The sequence below is a fragment of the Schistocerca piceifrons genome, chromosome 3, assembly GCF_021461385.2.
Source record: "Schistocerca piceifrons isolate TAMUIC-IGC-003096 chromosome 3, iqSchPice1.1, whole genome shotgun sequence".
Lineage (NCBI taxonomy): Eukaryota > Metazoa > Arthropoda > Insecta > Orthoptera > Acrididae > Schistocerca > Schistocerca piceifrons.
The window spans coordinates 281,063,155-281,070,027 of record NC_060140.1 but is presented as its reverse complement, the minus strand read 5'-3'; the positions used below and the strand labels follow the sequence as shown (position 1 = coordinate 281,070,027).

The 6,873-nt window shown below is 45.5% G+C and overlaps 1 pseudogene; it reads left to right on the top strand.

The window, feature by feature from the left end:
- Nucleotides 1-3,614: 3,614 nt before the first annotated feature.
- Nucleotides 3,615-3,732, top strand: LOC124790724 (annotated as a pseudogene).
- Nucleotides 3,733-6,873: the final 3,141 nt, after the last annotated feature.

The window sequence follows — 6,873 nt, the reverse complement described above, 5'->3', positions numbered from 1 at the left end:
CTCGAAGAACCCTAAAGGAGATGGAGGACATTAAAGTCGCTGAGCAGCAAACAGGGTTCAGGGAGCTGACCAATAAGCCGGAGTAAGTCATCTCTGCTGACAGCGAATGATGGAGGAACGTAGACGTTACAAAGAGAAAAGGTGAAACGAGGAAGGAAAAGGCGAGCAGCAATAGCTTGCAGCCGGGTGTTCAACGAAATGGTTTGGCTATGGACATCATGTCGGATGGCAGCATCACTCCCCTATGAGATGGGATGCCGTCTTCGGGCGGGGGGGGGGGGGGGGGGCAGAAAACATCTGGACGCTGGGATTCCAAGAGTAGCCATAATTCCTCCTTATTGGATCTAATGCAACGCGCGAACGTTCCATTGGAGAAGAGTCATAATAAGGAATGGGTATGAAGGAACAAATGAAAGGTGGTGGCTGCCGAGTGCCAGCCTTGAGAGACTTACCGCTACAGGGCACGGTGGCTGGAGGATCCTGTTTCATGACTTGTACAGAGGTATCGATATTCTCTCTGGGTCAGCCTGCGAATTACAGGTTCAAAAGGTTCAAATTGCTCTGAGCACTACGCGATTTAACTTCTGAGGTCATCAGTCACCTAGAACTTAGAGAACTAATTAAACCTAACTAAACTAAGGACATCACACACATCCATGCCCGAGGCAGGATTCGAACCTGCGACCGTAACGGTCACGCGGTTCCAGACTGAAGCGCCTAGAACCGCACGACCACGCGAATTACAGGTAGAAAAACGGTGTGCACAGGCAAAAAGGAGGACGGCCAGGTGAAGGTATCATGTGGCGACACCGTTGAAGAGGATCTCCTAGTTGAAGAAGGGGAAGACTATTTGCCTTGGTTCGATTTATTAGAGCATTTACTGTTGCCAGGAGCAACGTAAAAAGTCTTCGCCGGAGTATTCTTTTTGTCCTTTGCGGCCTGCTGGTTGGGTGTCAGGAGATGTCGCCGCCACGGGCGATGGTTTGCTGGCTTGTTGTGCAGCTGTAGCAGGAGACGGGGATGGTACCTGATACTGGCCGATTTCACAACTGCAGTATTGAACTGGAGGTCGGAATTCTGTGTTGTCATGTTTTTCGTGGAGTGAGGCGTAGCAAGAGGGTATTGTAACTGCCAGATGGTAAAATGCAGGACTTTTAAGTTACCAACAACTTGCGAGCGACGGGGTAGGGTACTTTTTTCTTCAACCGGATCTCCTGGACAGCCTGCTCATCGAGATACACGAGACACTCACGGGATGAGGTGGCATGGTCGCCATTACATTTGATACAGTCGGGGGAAGGAGGCAGTCAATCACCCATGTGAACGTCTCTACCACAAGTAACATTTGGCCGTGTTTTGCAAGCACGTGTAGGTGATTATTACGTTGACACTGGTAGTAACGCATCGGGTTTGGAGTGAACATTCGAACTGTGATGACTTAATAGCCTACCTTAAGTATTACTCGATCAAATGTAAGAAAACAGTGCGTGTAGCCGCTAAGTTTGCATCAACCTCTTTCATTGTCCCAATGGACCACAGTGATACCCTGATCATTGAGGTAGTTTTGGATTTCTCCCCCAGGCAGACCACCAAGCACTGAGTGTAAATAACGCAACTAAAAGAATTTAGTGTGTGATGGGCCTCAAAGCAAATAGGATAGCCGTGGATGAGTGAAGCTGTAAGCAGTTGTTCGGACTGAAAATGAAGCGAGAGCAGGACTTCACAGGGCCTGCGGTTGCGCCAATTCCTTTCTGAATGATTAAATGATTACCGCAGCAAAGGACTGACCTTCAGTATGTGACACAAGGAACTTAGGTGCAGCTGGGAGAGTCATCGTGTCTTTGCCTCATTCCGTTGCGGTTAGTAGAAGTAGAAGATGATTGGCTCATTGTGAAGAAATCCCCCATGATTGCCAGTATCTTCGTTGGTGGGCTCCTTCCAACTGGGGGCCACCTCAAGTGGGTCTCAACCACCGTAGGTAATTGTTCACACCTCAGGTCGCTCCTCATGTATTCCTGACAGAGGAACCAGTTGCCAGTTGAGAACGTAACAGCCGATCCCTGGACCTGGCCTGTACCAGAGGGTATGTGTGAATCCTAACTGTCGACCCAGGCCTGGGAATTACGCGTTATGCAGTCACTTGCTAAGCGACAAACGCGTGGGCTGGCCTTCAGGAGCGCACATGGAGGTAGAAGAAACAAAGAGACGTAGGGGTGGAGACGGAGAACGAAGAAACAAAGAAAAAGCGGACTACTGACTATTGCAATACTGGGATACTAAAATTGCAAAATTTCAGAGCGAATATACGCAATACATGTTCCCTAAGGGAGGGGAAAAGAAAAAGGAGGATAGACATGCAGAACAAAAAGGGAAGAAGTGCTTCAAACGCTGGAGCCACATTGTAGCCAAGTACGAACGCACCAAGGAGTGGTGACCTATCTGAGTGGGAAGGGCCGGGGGATTGGAAGAAGAGCCATTTTACTTTTTCACCACATGCGGGATGTGTAATAATATTGAAGGTGTACGATAGTAGATGCAAAGTCGTTCTAGTAAAAATGCGGCCACAGACGAACCGTTTGAAAAATAACTGTCGCTGGCATCGGTATGAAATATTTTCGTAGTACAAAAATTGTTTCAAATGTAGACCTTTAGTTTAAGTCCCTATCTTATTGGGCTCAAATATCACCCTTGGATTGCCTTAACAAGGGATGCAATACTACTTCAGCACGTTACAGGCGGCCATTTACTAAAGGGTGCAACAAAAGGTACAGCCAAACTTTCAGGAAACATTCCTCACATGTAGAGGAAGAAAATGTGTGACACGGAGGTGTGTCTGGAAACACTTTATTTCCATGTTACAGCTCAGTTTCTATAGACCTGCAAAACAATCATCTCCTTTTTAAAACAAACCTCATCTGTGAACAGCACCTTTTCACTAAAGTGAGGGTTGACACATTGCTGAATCATTCGCAGAAGTGTATACATGCAGAAAAAGCAGTTGATAGTGTCTGTACATGCTGTACATGGTAGGGACACAGCATTCTTTCAGGTGTCACTCTCCAGTTATGTTTCCAATGTTACTTGTTGCTGCTGTCTTGCGCTAGCTCTAGAGACTGTCGTCGACTGTAATAAGTTTTTTTTATCTTTTATGTTGGCTTTAGGGACTTGCGCCTACAGCCATCTCAATAGTGGAGTGGAGAAAATATCCGACCAATCCAGGAATCGATCCTGGGTCCCTTCGTTTAGCAATGCTCCTCGCTGACCGCGCAGCTACCGAGGTGGTCAAGGAAGAAGTTCCCCTCCCAGTTCAGGTGTTCTCGTTCTTATAGACCTTCCTCAGGCTGAAATGTCTCATGCCCCTAAGACGACGATTAATTGTTGCAAACGTCCATTTGAAGGCGCTGTCGTTCTGAAGATCTATCGCGGTACGAAAATCGTGCTCGACGGCCATTACCATCTCTAATCCGTATAGCAAACGGACATCTGCCAAGTTCACATTTGAGTACACTTTCATCTCACTGTACCCGAAACCAAGTCCGTAATGAACACTACACAGCTGATACTACGTGCATGCTGCTGGTAGACCAATTAAGTTAGTCGCATGTCAACACAAGGGCAACGGCCTTGCCGCAGTGGATACCCCGGTTCCCGTGAGATCACCGAAGTTAAGCGCTGTCGGGCGTGGCCGGCACTTGGATGGGTGACCATCCGGGTCGCCATGCGCTGTTGCCAGTTTTCGGGGTGCACTCAGCCTCGTGATGCCAATTGAGGAGCTACTCGACCGAATAGTAGCGGCTCTGGCCAGAGAAAACCACCATAACAACCGGGAGAGCGGTGTGCTGACCACACGCCCCTCCTATCCGCATCCTTAGCTGAGTATGACACGGCGGTCGCATGGTCCCGATGGGTCACTTGTGGCCTTAAGACTGAATTCTTTTATGTCAACACAAGCAATGAAGTTAGTCACAGGTCAATATTCGTTCAATTTGAACAAAAAACACAGGCAGTGTACCTAAGGATTACAAGAGGGTATTCTGAACATTTATTGTAAGAAAAAGTTTCATGTAATGTTGGCGGGTTCTGTTTCTGCGTGTTTCCCGTGATTAATGCAATAATGAAGAGAAGTAGAGCATGAGCTCTAATATGGACGTAAAGCATTCCCGGCCCGATGTGCACATAAAATATCTTCTTCCCGTACTCACGAGGAATGTTTGCTGAAAGTTTGGCCATACCTTCTCGTTACATCCTGTATAAATTTAACTGTTAAAGGAGGTGTTTCTCATGTCATTCCATTTGGACGCGATACTGCACACGCCTCTGCAGTGAATTACAAACTATTTCAAAAATCTCCGGATCATCTTGTAAAGTTTGACAACATTGTAGAATTCGCTGCTCCAGTTCTTAAAATGTATGAACGGGTATGCTGCACATATCACATTTCAGATGTCCTCAGAAAAATCCTGAGGATAGGTATTAGGTAACCTTGGAGGTCAAGCTACGGCCTTGTTCGACTTATCTATCTTGGATCACATTTGCGCATCTGTCTTTCATCAACAGCAAAATGTTCCAGTGCCTCATGTTCAACATTCTTCAGCATTGTGCAAGAGGAACATCCTCAAACATCCTGGGAGAAGCACGAATTCCACAGTCGCCAGTTAATTCGAACTTCTGAATGATGTTCGTCAATCCCAGTGCGGAAAGAGAACCTCTCCACATTTCTTTACTGCGTCGATACCTGCGATGAACAGCGGTACTAGTGCTGTTATTGTGATAAAACAGCTTATGACCCTAACACTACTAACAAATCCTGCAGCGTACAGTCTGATGATAAATACTATAAATTTCGGTATGCATGTAGTAAATAGTTCTCCGTCTCCACTGGTTCAAGTAGCGAAAATTTAATTATAACCACCCTGTATACATTTCATTGTGGTAAGATTCCACTGTAACTACACATAGCGCTACCCATATAAATGACACTAGATCGTTAAAATCCCGAGCTGTTTGGCGGTCCTTGCCCATAATGCCCCAAACGTTCTAAATTGGGGATTCATCCAGCGATATTGCTGGCCAAGGTAGGGCTTGGCAAGCACGAAAAGAAGCGGTAAAAATTATTGGCGTTTATGGCCGGAAATTATCTTGCTGAATTGTAAGCCCAAGATGATTTGTCATGAAGACCTACTCAGTGGGAAGAAGAATATCGTTGACATACCGCTGTGCTGTAAACGTGCCGCGAATGACAGGTTGGTCCCCCTCTGCAGTCCGGGGCGTCTCCAGACAGGTCTTCACTTGTCATCGGGGCTCAAATCGCAGTGGATTCGTCACTGAAGACTGCTCCAGTCAATGAGAATTCTGGCCGAAGAAGTGTCTGGAGATGCCCACAGAGCATAGAAGTAGAGGGGTCTTTGGGTCGCTCGAGGTGTGTCAAGCTTCCCTTTCCCTCTGAATACTCGTAACTAGTGAGATGCTGGTCAATCCACGCAACATGTATCTCATTATACAGGGGAAGTGAAACTTGCCTCCGAAAATTTATATTTAGTTTAGTCCATAGTTTATGAGTAAAACTTACTTTTTGCATAAAAATAAAAAACGCTTTTTGGTCCGAGCGTGTTTTCCGCTGTTAAGTTTTTTTCATTCGATTTTTTTAGGAAACCATACTGTAAGAAAATTATTAGCACTTATTATAGCAACACAATGCAGCTTCGTAATGAACGTTTTTCTTTTTGTTATGGCCCTTAGTTATTGTGGTACGTTGAAATGGTACAACACTGCGCATGTTTTGAAAAGTTTGCTTTGAAAAATTTAGTCGCTGGTCATTTTACGTTTGGTGCGACTTGAGCCAACCATTACTTCTTACTAAATGTAGCTATCACGTCGAAATTGTTTTTAGCAGTGGAACGAGAGTTATACTTCTTTCCATTTTAGAGGAAATACGTGAGATATATTGGAATATGTCCACGACGAGGTCGGCCGCTATGTGCCGAAATGCGACTATTGCCGCTTACTATGCGGAGTCCGGAGCTGCCTCGAGTCTTCTTTGTATGCTGCCGATACAACCCGTAGCTGGAAATCAAAGGAAAACTTAATGAAATGAAAATACATTGGGAATCGTCAGCTCATGACAATGACTATTTTTTTCACTCTATGCTGCCTGGTTTGAAGAAATAATGTTAGCTGTATTATTTTGTTCACAACGTTATCTATAGTATTGGATTTTCTATATTAGTGTGTAACCTGATCACTTCGCAACTACTGATTTAGCTGTGCGCGCTGCGGACTATTGACGAGTGCTGCTTTCGTTTGTTTCCAATGACGCACGAACGATATACAGGGTTATTACAAATGATTTGAAGCGATTTCACAGCTCTACAATAACTTTATTATTTGAGATATTTTCACAATGCTTTGCACACACATACAAAAACTCAAAAAGTTTTTTTAGGCATTCACAAATGTTCGATATGTGCCCCTTTAGTGATTCGGCAGACATCAAGCCGATAATCAAGTTCCTCCCACACTCGGCGCAGCATGTCCCCATCAATGAGTTCGAAAGCATTGTTGATGCGAGCTCGCAGTTCTGGCACGTTTCTTGGTAGAGGAGGTTTAAACACTGAATCTTTCACATCACTATGCGTGAAACTTGCCCGCACGCGTTCAACCGTTTCTTCGCTCACTGCAGGCCGACCCGTTGATTTCCCCTTACAGAGCCATCCAGAAGCTTTAAACTGCGCATACCATCGCCGAATGGAGTTAGCAGTTTGTGGATCTTTGTTGAACTTCGTCCTGAAGTGTCGTTGCACTGTTATGACTGACTGATGTGAGTGCATTTCAAGCACGACATACGCTTTCTCGGCTCCTGTCACCATTTTGTCT